This window comes from Melitaea cinxia, chromosome 3 (genome assembly GCF_905220565.1).
Source record: "Melitaea cinxia chromosome 3, ilMelCinx1.1, whole genome shotgun sequence".
Classification (NCBI taxonomy): domain Eukaryota; kingdom Metazoa; phylum Arthropoda; class Insecta; order Lepidoptera; family Nymphalidae; genus Melitaea; species Melitaea cinxia.
Genome location: NC_059396.1, coordinates 739,315 through 754,530, shown reverse-complemented (window position 1 = coordinate 754,530; position 15,216 = coordinate 739,315).

Below are 15,216 nucleotides of genomic sequence, written 5' to 3'. Positions count from 1 at the left end.
GAGTAACCTCCTCCTTTTTTGAAGTCGGTTTAAAAAATAAAAGCAAACCACCCACCTCTTTAGCCAATACATATTTAAATAATTCGTAGAAACGAAATACGAGTGTAGAGGGACAAATCGAGTTATAATCGTCAATGAGACACACGCTGCGGTTTTAATCATTAATCAAACGACCGCAGCGAGGACGGATAATCACAGCCTTTTAATGTGTTATTGGGAAACTGATTATTTATAACACCATTTATATTAATTGTATATGAATTGGAAATTATCAAAAGCGTGAAGTTATTTTAACGCTTACATTTTCTGAAGTTTTCCAATTTCAATTTTCTGAAAAACTTCTACAAAATATGTGTTAGGAAACTTACAAAAACAAAAAAAAAAACAAGTGAAATTGGTCCAGCTGGTTTGAAGTTGTTTTCATAGATTATAAAGGTAATACTACATTGTCACGCTGCTCGACTGAGGGTTTCAGTTTTATGACAACAACTGTGCTCTCCGAGACCTGTGACGATATTAACAAATATAATGTATTTTTTATTGACATTGTAAATTCAATTTATTTCAATTCAATTATTTCGATAATATTGTTTATTTATATTTATAAATTTATTATTATATTTTCCTCTTTTCCGATTAACTTTTGTCTGGAGCAAAGCTCTGTAAACTTGTATGTATTGACAAATAAATAAAGTAAACAAGAACAGACACACAAATTGGAATTAAATATTTATAAAAATACAAATATATATAAATGCTCAGAATGTGAATCGAACTTAAGACCGTTGGATTTTATTGAACTTCAACGACAGTACATCAGAACGACGACTGTTAAATATAAGCATTTAAAATACATAAAAAATACATACATGTGTTCGATTACCACCTCAAGTAGTATATATACAATATATATACATTTAAAATATTGAAATATATTTAATACATAGACATAAAGTTGCCTATTTTAGGAACAGAAAAACTTGCGTATGTGTAAATGTATTTATATATGTAAACATAGCCCTGGGTATCTTACTTAACACTACTTAACTACTCTTGTGTTATTTTAACTTTGATCGTCTTGTGTTTGTCTGGATGAGGATTGCATAAAACTGTGATATAATGCGCGAAATTGGGAAGACCTTTGTCCAGCAGTGGACTGCGATAGGCTAAAGTGATAAGTGATGTAGATATACGCAAAGACACTGTCTTACTACTCAGCGGACAGACGATGGAAATCAGATCTTATCATTACATACTTAGTATAAAACATAGTCTGATTGATGACAAGATTTTGATACAGCTTTCTTTAATAAATAGAGTGATTCCGGAGGAAGGTTTATATGTATAATACATGCATAATATAATAGAGGAACACGGATAGTTTTTACAACTGTGCGATGCAGGTCGCTATTTACAATATAAATCTTATTACGTACTTTTGATAAAGGTAACTAGACAAAGTTATGATTATTTAACTGAGGAACAAACCGTCAGTCTTGCTTCGTAACAACGGCACAATGGCGAAATGTTAATTTCGCTGAAAAGCCGGAACGAATCTGAGATATTACACTTTTAAACTCATTTCAGTTCTCTCAGGTCGAGACAAAGAGATCCGACATAAATTCCTGCTAAAAACTTTCGTTTCGAAGCTTGTCACGTTCTCGGACGTAAAAATATAAGGTAACAAATCCGCCATCTTAACTCGGAGTGAAAAATTAAACCGGTTTTTTACAGCTTGTTCACAACTACATTGTGGTTGTTCACAACTACATTTTCTTTTGAGCAAGTGCTAATTTTGTTTTGGGGCAGGGACAGATTTTTGAAGTGAAACTTCGCACGCTTGACTTGGGGGTATGCTGGTGAATGCGTGACGAAACCGTTACGAAAAGTGTGATCGGGCGGGGTGAACGGAAGTTGAGACGGATATATAAGTTAGTAAAGATAGAAAGTTTTACTTCAGTCGTGTGGTCTAAAGCACACTCGTTTTTTGTTATGTTTTCTACAATATGTACTTATAATAAAACTGTAAGAGGTCCATTACTGTACAGTAAATACGGTTCCTATATTCCAGAAACTATTCGTCGCTTGAACGTTTTGCAATATATTCAGTTCAAAAATATACTAAACGATAAAACATTTTGACAAAAATAAATATGATGTGGGTGAATTTCTGTCCGTATTAACAGAATCGTTGTCTGATGCTGAAAAATTGTTAATGGTTAAGATCATACGTTGACACGTTGTACTGGGCTTAAATATAATTTTAAAAAGTATTCGCTGGACTTTATGCAATATTGATAAAGAAGGCAAAACTATATTTTTGATAATACCTTTAATACCATATATAAAACGTATGTGTATATATAAAATATTCAAAGATTTGAATATTTTATATGTACGGATAAGTTCACACGAGTTACCAAGAACTTTTGTCTTGTTCAGATATTGAGAAAGTTAAGGCAAGTGGCTTTAGAACTGTCGACTAGTAGTAAAATTGTACGAAGTGTTTGCTCGCCAATCGGTGTTGAAGACTGATAAGACAAAAACCAATAATAAGCTTATTATAATTATTAAACTGTTCATTAAAGTTTCTGTGAAAGTATTAATAGCTCCCAATGGGTAGAATAGGCTTTTCCGTTTTTGAAGAAGAAGGATCAATCAACCATTGCAATAGTGAAGACCAAAAATTTGATCTCAACCTTATTTTTATCCGCCAACCCGCGTTGGAGCAGCGTGGTGGATTAAGTTGTGATCCTTGTCCTACATGGGGAAAGAGGCCTATGCCGCAGTGGGATATTACAGGCTGAAGCTTAGCTTATTTTTATCCAAGTGTATCCAATCCACAAAATTAATTCTACAAACTAAACTATTACCATTCACTCAAAGTTATAGGTATTTACCAAAAAAATAATAATAATAATTTCAACATTTTAACTAAAACACAATATTCTGTAATTCGTGAAGTACAAATATCGTTCACCCTGTCACACGACACCATAACACTAAAGTACCACCTCCTGCGTCCATTTGTCGCGAACAGCGGTATAAATAAACCTGTACTGCTGGAGTCTACCCGGAGCGCGAATTCGAGCAATATAATTGAAAAATTGAGCGACATTTCCTTTTGATACATAGCTTTTATGTATATTAAGATGTATAACTTCTTATATATGTTATTATATTTAAGATATTATGTAAAATAGTTGAGAGAATAATACTTAGTAATCTATATTATACATAAAATACAATAAAATGGTAGGAAAGTCAAAACTGTACATTGAAATTTTTTTTAAAATAATACTTGGGGTGTGATCTACAATCGATACCGAAGCCAAAAATATAGTTTTTAGAATTTTTGTCTGTTTGTCTGTATGTATGTCCGGGATAAACTCAAAAAGTACTGCATGAATTTACTTCAAATTTGGCACGAATATTATTAAGAAGTTAACATATAGGCTACTAATTATCACGCTATCACCTACGGGGAACGAGCAGTGAACCTTTATTTCTTCAACGCATTCTGTAACAACGTGTAATCTAACGACGTATATTTGAATATTATTGTTATTATCTTAATAACCATGCTATATAAGCTAGTTTCACACTATAAATAAAGACATTCTGTAGTATATTTAGTATCAGCATTGCATCCGTGCGAAGTCGGGGCGGGTCGCTAGTATAATATAAGTAAATAATGTATTTTTATAAACAGAATTCTGAATTTTGATTGATATTGTATTTTGACATTGTTGTAGGTATAATGTAATTTCTACATATGAATTTCTTAACCAAATTATCGATATTTATTTCTTTTAATATTATCCACTGAGATTAATGTATTTTTATTGACATTGTAAATTTTAATTATTGCATTTTGATAAGATTGTATATTTCTAATTCTACATTGTTTCTTCCAAGTTGTATTTGCAATCAGTCTGTCCGAACTATGAGCAAAATGGTTGTGATATTCGTCTGTGGCTGAGTGTGTCTCCAATGAGACATCTAGTGTCAGTTTTTCTCCAGTTCACTGTCTGTTTTGTAGTTCCAGTATGTTATGCCTTCTTAGCCTTTTGATACAGTCGTCGATAATTGACGGGCTAGCTCGTTCGGGTGGCTTAATAGCTTTTCTTTATAGCTTGAGAGATTGGACCGGATCTCGTGCCTCACAGAAAATTCTTCATTTATCATTATTTTCTTCATTTGTCATACATACTTGTGTTTTTTTTTTGATTGACTTACTTGTGTCGGAGCAAAGCTCTGTAAACTTGTATGTATGAAACAAATAAAAGAAATGATATATGCTTTAGACCACACGACTAAAGTAAAACTTATCAAACTCTACTGCTCTCTCTTTCTATCTTCAATAAATTATATCTCCCTCTCAACTTCCGTTCGCCTCGCCCGATCACACTTTTCGTAACGCTCTCGTCACGGATTAAACAGCTTACTCTCCAAGTCAAGCGTGGGTAAAGAAGTTTTACTTCAATAACTATTTCCTGTTGTTGACGGATGTATGGATGTATACGATATGATGTACAGCTATAAGAAAATATCACTAGCTTTTCATGGGTATTTTAATCTGATTGAAGACATATCTCGACGCTTTTATTTAGTACAAGTATTGACAAAAAAGAAGGAGAAAAAGAACGCAAAGATAATGAAAAAGAGTGATTGAGGTACTTCGAACTACTCCAAATTTTGAGCAAGGCAGATCCTACTGTATCCCACTTTAATCGACGCTGCTCTATTGCCTTTGGATGTTATATATATATATTTTTTTTATGTCACTAGGTCGGCAAACAAGCGTACGGCTCACCTGATGGTAAGCGATTACCGTAGCTTATAGACGCCTGCAACACCAGAAGCATCGCAAGCGCGTTGCCGACCCAATCCCCCCAGGAGCTCTGGTCACCTTACTCACCAACAGGAACACAATACTGCTTGAAAACAGTATTATTTTGCTGTGATCTTCTGTAAGGTCGAGGTACTACCCCAGTCGGGCTGATCCATATTTTGAGCAGGAAATTCCTGCTGTGCCCTGCCTCAAAGACTATACCTACTTTAAAGACAAACTGTGCCCGCGACTTCGTCCGCGTAGAATTTAACAAAAAAGTTATTGTTCAGTTTACAGAGTAATAAAATATTTTTTTTAAATAAAAGTAGCCTAAGTTACTCCTTATTACATCGGCTATCTGCCAGTGAAAGTCCTGTCAAAATTGGCAGAGCCGTTTCAGAGATTAGCCGGAACAAACAGACAGACAGACAGACAAAAAGTCTAAAAAAACGTTATTTAGGTATATGTATCGTGTATATATTCATATGCATTTAGTAAAAAGCGGTTATTTTAATATTACAAACAGACACTGCAATTTTATTTATTTGTATAGATTTAAAAGTGAGTTAAATTATCATCTCGACATCGTGAGATACGAAGGCACTCGAACCAGAGTCACACACAAAGATTTATACCTTTTCACAACTATTTCAAGAGACGGGCGACTGAGTTCACGATTCGAGTTAAACGTCCACAGGATTTATAGCTTCGCGTAGTGCACTATCGCTTTGCATTATAAGTGAACAAACACACTTTTATGTTATATTCCTTTGAACTTCATTGAGAATTTAAGATGAAATGTGTGCCAGAGTATTCCATATTGAAGTAAAATGAAATATATTGTAAACATAGTGGGAACTGCAGGAATATATTTTGAGTTTTCACTTGACATTAGTTTTTCTGAGTGCTCTGGATATATATAAAATATGGTAAAAAAAGATCGATCCCCGATTAAGTGGAAATTTTGTGTCCACAATGTCCTCTATCCAGTAATTCATATGGATTACAGTTACAGTTCGCAGAGTTATAAAATAAATAAATTTCTACAATAAAAGTAGCTTAAGTTACTCCTTATTACATCAGCTATCTGCCAGAGAAAGTCATGTCAAAATCCAGTCAAGGTCCAGCCGTTTACATTATTTGAGATTAGCCGTAACAAATAGACAGACAGATAAAAATTGTAAAAAAATTTATTTTCATATATTTACCGTGCACCCATCCATATGCATTTAGTAAAAACCGGCTATTTCAATATTACGAACATACACTGCAACTTTATTTATATGTGTAGATGTATAGATTTGTATGTATGCGCTTCGCTTCGTAACTCGAGTGAGTAGTTATCTTAACTATCTGCGGTCACGATGATTGCGGTCCCCAATTAACGACGTGATATTTTATTTCTATCGCCTCCCGTTAGCAATTCCGATCTCGTAGCGTGTTTCGAGACAACCTTCCGATATTACGTTTGAAGACTTTTAATTAAGACTCTTTCTTTCTATGTAATACTGTTCTGTGATAGGCTGTTAATGTCTTGCTGTTTGACTGGCTCGCAGGATTCCTATAATATAAGCTTTAAGTAATGAGTATTTAGGTAATTGATTACTTGATAATTCCTTACTTTTTTAGCGAATGAGCTATTCAGCGGTTGAAGTGATGATATGATCATCGCTATCTCCACCGACTCTTTATTAAAGAATAATAGTAATAATATAAAATAGAATTAATAAAATATAAATCATAAAGAAGAATTCGAAATACAAATCTTGACATCTGTCAAAAATATTTTTATAAACAAAATAAAAACAAGAAATGAGGTTTCATTATTATTTCCATATAAAAAGTCTATATATGTGGATATGGCACACTTTCATTATTTACTAGCTGCCCGGACAGACTTCGTTCTGTCAAAAGATAATAGTAATTTTGTTTTTTAATTTTTTTAAAGTGGGCTTTTTTAAAGTGGCTTCCGTGGGCCTTAAGAAACATACAAAAAATAAATTAGCCGAATTGATCGAGCCATTCTGGAGTTACGCAACATTCATTTTTATTTATATAGATTTATTTATTTAGAAAACCAACAGCATATACATACAATTTTTATCATATAGCCTACACTCACACACATACATTACTTTACATTGTATACTTGCACATAGGTAACTATTAAAAGACGACACTAATATTTATATACATATAAATATATGTAATTTAATTTTATAGGTATGTCCACATAACACATTATAATTTCCGAATCATTATTAAATTATTATCTGTGTCCCGTTACGGAGTACACAACATTCTTATTGTACTCGTACATCGAAATTCAATGTAAATATATTATATTTCATCATTTTTTTGTAGCTTAGTACTTTCATTTATTTTATTTTCATTGTGATCGTAAATACATTGTGTGTATCGAATATTAATGTCCTCCGATAGCCGTCGACGATAATCCTAAGCTCATTTTGTAATAAAACTGACTTTTGTAAAAAAATGTTCGTTATAAATGAAAAATACTATTATTATTTCGTTTATTTGGATATCCTATAATAGGCACTTGATATAAATAACTTTACGTACCAACAAATAAGTAACTAACCATGAGTTTTATTTCACATACAACTATGTCGGCACAGGCGTACGGCTCAATTGTTTTACTTATCAATACATATAATAAAAATGTAACGGGTCGCTGTCTGTACATTTAAGATATATGAGAAAAAATACTATCGGGACCTTTATCAACGCAAATAGCACCCAAAACAATGATTGTCAGAATTTTTGTCTGTTTGTGCGTTTGTGCACGCTAATCTCAGAAACGGCTTATCCAATTTAGATGTGGTTTTACATTTAGACTTAGACTAGCCCGTTGGCGCAGTTTGTAGTGGCCCTGCTTTCTGTGCCGCGGGTTGCGGGTTCGATTCCCGCCTGAGTCTGGATGAATTATTTCTATGTATATTTATAAAATTAAAAAGAATAGTTATAACAGTCGGCTGTTACCTGTAACACAAGCATTAAGTTGCTTATCATAGGAACAGACGACCGTGTGGGTATGTTATAAGATATTTATTTATTATTTATTATTTAGTGTTTATTTCATGTCAATCGGATCATAAATAAAAAAGTTATGCCAATTTAAAGAATGGCGTTGAACATGTAAAGTCACTTATTCCACGCGGACGAAGTCGCGAGCACAACTAGTTATTAATAAAGTTTACTTGTGACGCTCCTAGAAATCAGTTAAGCATCTTTTTTTTCTTTTTTTTCAAATATTTGTTTCGAATTTTCTCAAAGCTAACGGCATAAAAACTTAAATACACTTATATCCATCAGAATAATATTTTAATTATAATAAATCCACTCACAAACTAGCAGTGGTATTGTAAATTCTTTCGCCGCATTGCCTCAGTCATAATTCAGACGGCAAACGACCGCCCTTCGCCGTTACTGCGATCGAAAACCAGGGCTTGATTAATTAAAATTAATAGCGGAAGGTAGCGCGGCCCAAGACTTCGACGTGAGAGGAATCGATTTTACACTGTGGCGAACATAAAGCAATGTTTATATAGAGTAAAAAGTAGCTTAAACGTATGACTCTCTCGCCAGTTCAGGTTGGCAGATATAAAAATACTAGCTGACCCCGCAAACGTTGTTTTGCCATATATTTTATGAACCCCCTTAATCCCTCCCCCTTTTTAACTTAGTGGTATAAAAAATAGATGTTGTTCGATTCTCAGACCTACCCAATATGCACACAAAATTTCATGAGAATCGGTCAAGCCGTTTCGGAGGAGTTTAACTACAAACACCGCGACACGAGAATTTTATATATGAGATTATATTGCTGCAAAGTGACAATTCCAAAATTATTGGGAAACCTTGTGGTATAAAATAATAAGTGAGGTAGGGCACAGCGAATAATATACTGCTCGAAAACTGGAAAAGCCCAACTGGGGAAGTACATCGACCTTACAGAAGAACACAGCTAAATAATACTGCTTACAAGCAGTGTTGTGTTCTTGTGGTGAGTAAGGTGACTCTCTAGTCACTTTACTCACCACGCCTGGGGCAATTAGGGGAAGGGGAGGGGATGCTTCTGGTGTTGCAGGCGTCTGTAAGCGGTACCAAATCAAACCATCAGGTGAGCCGTAGGCTTGTTTGCCGACCTTGTTGTATAAAAAAATATAATTTAAGACGTGCTATTAAGAGATATCTTATATATGTAACATTACACTATAGGCAGTCTGGTTACTGAAGAATTTTAATGTATCTTTTATCTAATATATAAAATTCTCGTGTCGCGGTGATTGTAGTTAAACTCCTCCGAAATGGCTTGACCGATTCTCATGAAATTTTGTGCGCACATTGGGTAGGTCTGATAATCGAACAACATCTATTTTTCATCCCTCTAAATTTTAAGGGTAGTTCACCCCAATTTTTTTTATTAATCTTTAGATAAATTATTTATTTTTTATTTTATTATAATTCGGCGTTGAAAAATACATACAACCCTAAATTTTCACCCTTCTACCACCAACCCCAATTTTTAAATGGTGTTTAGCGCCAAGACAACGTTTGCCGAGTCAATCTAAATTTTAAATCTCATAGTGTGCAATAAACTTATTGACCGTAAGTGAGAGTTATTTTAAGGTCATCAGACGATCTTTCCGACGATAAATTAACGACAGATCGATTTTCAGAACCTAGTTTTTATCATTACATCACATTGTCGTATCCTTGTGGAACATATCCATACCATACCATACCATCACATATTAAATATTGTAGGATTACGAGTACATTAAGCGTAGCACTGCAAGAAATTGCTTCAATGCCGAAGGTCTTGAATTCGAATACCGCTTAGATTAGATTATCTACATAATATATAGATATTGGTTTCATTTCTGTGTATTTTTCCAATTCTCTCTTTATCATGTCTTGTGTATATTGCCGACAGTCTAATACAAAAGACGCTTTACAACGATCTTTACTAGTAACGAGAAACGTGCAGTAAAAAAATGTAGGAAGGACTACTTTGTTTGCGTACAAAACATTGCTTAATAAATGTTGTTTATTATCTGTAAAGACAATTCGTACTTAAAATTATATGCGATTGCATTATTTCTTATACCTATATATACTCATATGGGTTTAGCAACTGGGTTGCATAGTCCAAATGCGTTGGACTATCATCATCATCATTCATGAGGATGTCCAACGCATTGGACGTCCTCCGGGCCGCTGGACCGACGATCTACCTAAATTGCCGGTGTAGGGTGTATGAGGATTGCGGAAAACCGGTATGTCTGGCGCGAACTTGGGGAGGCCTATGTCGAGCAGTGGACTGACATAAACTGACTGCCAGACTGACTAATATATCATTCATTCACATTCACATTTCATTTATATTGTCCCTGTTTTCTGTACGGAGAGTAGGTCTTCGTTCAGCAAAGTGTTTAAGAATTATTTCGGTATTTTTACAGTAGGCAATTTAACATTAAGATCACATACCAAGCCAAAGCTTTCGATTTTCCATTAGTAGTAAAATCAGTAAAGACTTTCTTACAAAATTAAAAAAAAAATCTTATAACTTAAAATTTCTCGTTCTTGGATTCATTTCATCTTAATTGGAAAAACTGGCGGTTACGGTTGACGTCAGGTAAGAGGGATAAATAATTCAAAGGATGGGGTTTTGTGGGAATGAGAACTTGTGATTTCGACTTCCTTGTTCCTAATATTATTACGCTGATTTGATTAGTTTTTGTTAACCCAGTCTAGCGGCCATGATTGAGTTGAAAAATTAAAAATATTTTAGTCAATTTACGGTGAAATCGAACATAAATTCTTGTTTCTATTATATATCTATATATTTCTGCAAGTACCACGCTGGGCAGGCGGGTTGGTGAACGCAGGACTGGCTATGTCGCACCGAATACGCTGCTGTCCTTCTTCGGCCTGTGTATTTCAAAGCCAGGAGTAAGATTATCCCGCCATCGGTCGGCTTTTTAAGTTCCAAGGTGGTAGTGGAACTGTGCTATCCCTTAGTCGCCTCTTACGACACCCACATGAAGAGAGGGGGTGGCTATATTCTTTGATGTCGTAGCTACACAACATTACATACATATTTATATATCAAATTACATATTTATATATTAAATACATATTTATATAACAAATATTAGTAGTTGAAAGGCTTGTTTGTGTTCAGTTTGATAAACGGAATAAAAACTAAGACGATGGGGAACTACGATGTAGAATAATAATAAAATCACAACACAAGAACCAGCTGTCGAATATAAAAGGAAATCATCAGAATTGGTACATCAAGTACAAAAATCAAATCACTAACGCACAAAAAATGCAGTTGAATTGTAAACCTCCTGATTTTTTGAAATGGGTTAGTAAAAACTGCTTTTGAATGCGGAATAAAAAAAGCTTAGATTTGTTTTAATTGATGGTCCATTGACTAATTATAGATAGAGTAATGTATAAACTGTCACGCAGTTTTGGCGGGTTAAGAAATTGTAAAAGTATTTGGTCGAAATAAAGAATTTACTATTAGTATGATAAGTAGATACAGACATGACAATACATGAAAAAAACTTTAAAATGTGGAATAATTTTAAAAAAATAGTTCGACTTCGTCGAGCAGGTTATTCTGCAACCCCAATGAAACACTTATTGAAGTAGGTGCTTTCTTGAATAACTTTAGGAAGTTTATTTTGAAGAGGTTGCAGCGCGTGCTGAGAAAGAATTGAGCAGAAAATTGGCGCTACTTTTCAGAACTCTGAGGATCGTTGTGATGCAAGACTTCAAGGATCAAAGATAGAAAGGTTTTATTAGAAGTGGTCAATTTCTACCAATTTTGCGTTTGATTTTACATTTAAGTGGTTACGATGATCAAGATTATGACCCGCTTTAGTTTATTGTTTTGTAGATCTTGGAACCACAGAAAAATCATGAAGTTATTTGAGACGACTACACCAGAATTTCATAAAAGGAATATTGTAAACTAGACTCATGATTCAGCCTGTACCACCCCATTTCTGGGAATAGGTCTCTTTTCCATGTAGGAGAAGGATCGGTGCTTTACCCTGCACGGTCTCTACTGCGGCGGTTATATTCCCTAATATGAGTAACGATCGCTATCAGATATCTATGATAACAGCTGTGACCGACAGCTTAACGTGCTCTCCGAGGCATGGTGGAGGACCCATAAAAGAAGAAATCCAAACCCGAACGAAATGTTTGTACAAATTTAATTATCCACCCAGAACGAGAATGTGGAATAAAACCCGCAAACAGCCGGTGTTTAGGCGTTTACATAGCACATACACGATTAATAATTAAAAATATAACACAATCAGTATTTTAGCATTTGCTAATAATTATAACAATATATAAAATATAAAATCGCCGCGTGCCGGTGTCTGTACATAAGATATATTTGGAAAAGGGAAATTATAGACGTCTTCATGTATTGTAAGTTATAATTAATATTTTGTACAAGTACACCTTTTTGTATCTCTCAAACATACAGTTGGTAGTGAAGCCTTAAGTAGCGGACAAAAACTAGTCCACAATGTTTCAAGCTATAACAATAAATATCACAGCAAAATAAATAATAGTCCGCAAGAAATGAGGAATGACAACCATATCTTATCTGTGGACGCAGTGGTCGGTGGTCACCATCCGTCCTTGTCAGCGTGTAATGAAGTTTACTGAGTGTTTTTCTCCCGACCGATAATTAATATGTAGTATTAGCGACCGCTTGGATAGAGATTTTCCTGGTATCTGTTAATATTATTAGATCAGTTCACTTTTTTTATTGTTTGCGCAATGATATGAGTGTTTTTATTTGATGAAATAAAGCTTAGCATACCGCCATTTTTTTGTGATCGCTTCAGGCTGTAATATCCCACTACTGGGCATAGGCCTCTTTCCCCGTGTAGGAGAAGGATCAGAGCTTAATCCACCACGCTGCTCCAATGCGGGTTGGCGGATATATTTTCTACTATGAGTAACGATCTCTATCAGGTGTACATGATAACAACCGGGACCGACGGCTTAACGTGCTCTCCGAGGCACAGTGGGGAGACCCACAAGGACTGCACAAACACCCAGACCACGGCAAACAGCTGTATGGCCAAAACAAATGTTTGTCATGTGCGGGGATCAAACCGGAAAGAAATACTTTTACAAATACATATATCTATCCGGATCGGGAATCGAATCCGTAAAATGTCAGTGTTTCGGCAACTACATGCTCCACTAAATCAGAGCGCTTTCTTACAGCCTATATGGCTGGAAAGATTTTGATAGACATGGAAGACGAATAGTGACAAACGCCCAGACCAAAAACAAAGCATTAGCACTAAAACTTGATCTCTCCACCACTTTACCAACACTAAATTTGTAGCAACATTTACGGTCCCGACAGTGTAGATTAATTCCACGGTTCGCGGAGTAAAGTTCTCCACTTACAAATTATATTACGAAACGTTAGACGGAATTAGGCGCGCGATGTTCAGGTGTTCCGGAGGCTGGAGGCCAGAGCCGTGACGATTTCTCACAACATTTATTACGAGTGATTCATATATGTCTCGAGGATTGATACTCCCGTCTTGTACGTGCTTTATATTATTTTTCAGGTGGCAAAACCTACATTTAATATCATTAACCTTGAGTGATATTCGACTAAAGCAGTCGTAGTATCTTATGGATAAATTTGGAAAGTTTTGACCGAGTTTAGATGTTTTAATGATAAACGTTATGACCTATGTAGCATGGATCATCGTCTATAAGCAATTTAGTAAATAATTTGTAGAATTAGACAGTATGTAATGAAATACGTAAGAATTTGAGAATAATTATTTACAAAAATGATATCTCAGCCAGGACGCGATTTGATGACTTTGTCAGTTTGATAAATTTAACATCTGGTGATTTACAGTTCACACATTGAACAAGATAAAACTGTGAACTTTTCTTCAGTGGTGGAAAAACTAGATTCAAAATCGAACATTTATTTATTTAACTAGGTCGGCAAACAAGCGTACGGCTCACCTGATGGTAAGCGTTTACCGTAGCTTATAGACACCTGCAACACCAGAAGCATGTTGCCGATCCTATCCCCAATTCCTCCCTCGCTCTAGTCACCTTACTCAGCAACAGGAACACTACACTGCCTGAAAACAGTATTATTTAGCTTTGATCTTCTGTAAGGTCGATGTACGACCCTAGTCGGGCTGCCTTTCTGCTGTGCCCTACCTCAGTTAGGTTTTTCTATTTCTGTATAATTTTTTTATTTAATTACTCGCGAGAAGGAAACAATATGAAATAATTGAAATAAATTCGGTAACAGTATAAAATTTGACGGCAAAATAATTGCTATATATCGTGAAACCAAAATTTTCCTAACAACGGCGGCTGTATAGCAAGAACGTAAATATTTATGAAAATGGTCGAAAATTAAAGCCGCTAAAACAGCGAGGAATTGTTATTCATATAAAGAAAGTTACGATGCGTAGCGCTTATAGAATTTTAAACAAACATCCTGATCATATATGTAACCCCGGTACTTTGAAGTGATTTGGTACTAAGATTGTTTTTTTTTTTTTTTTTGAAGTGAAAACTTCTTTTGGCGAAACACACATATATTTTCGTAGGTCTTAAGTTGGCTGATCCGTCACGCGCTGAGGCCTTCGAGCCTCAATCGGGTGAACTCGTGACCGCCGAGTGTACTTGAGCGAGAAAGATACAGATAGCTGCTCTTCGCTGCTGATCGGTGAAAGGCTCGATCAGGTGAACTCGGAACTTATTGCATTATTGCTTGATTGCTATTGCCAATGAAGTTTTCATTTCTGCCGTGCAGTCTTAAGCATACACTAAGTTTTTTATTTCATCATCATCATTATCATCATCACTTCAGCTTATCGCAGTTCACTGCTGGACTTAGGCCTCCACAAGTTCGCGCCAAAAATGGCGTGAACTCACGTGTGTTGCCCATAGTAAGCACGCTGGGCTGGCGGGTTGGTGACCGCAGGGCTGGCTTTGTCGCACCAAAGACGCTGCTGCCCGTCTTCGGCCTGTGTATTTCAAAGACAGCAGTTCGATGGTATTCACGCCATCGGTCGGCTTTTTAAGTTCTAAGGTGGTAGTGGAACCGTGTTATCCCTTAGTCGCCTCTTACAACACCCACGGGAAGGAAGGGTGGCTATAATAGTTACTGCCGTAACCACATAAGTTTATGAATTTAACTCAGAAATTTAAGTAAAATTAAGTTTTCTATTTAATTTTACTTAAATTGTAACCTAGTTGTGGATCTTGAATGAACCTAGATGTGGAATGCTTTGCCTAAAACTATTAGGGAGGCTAAA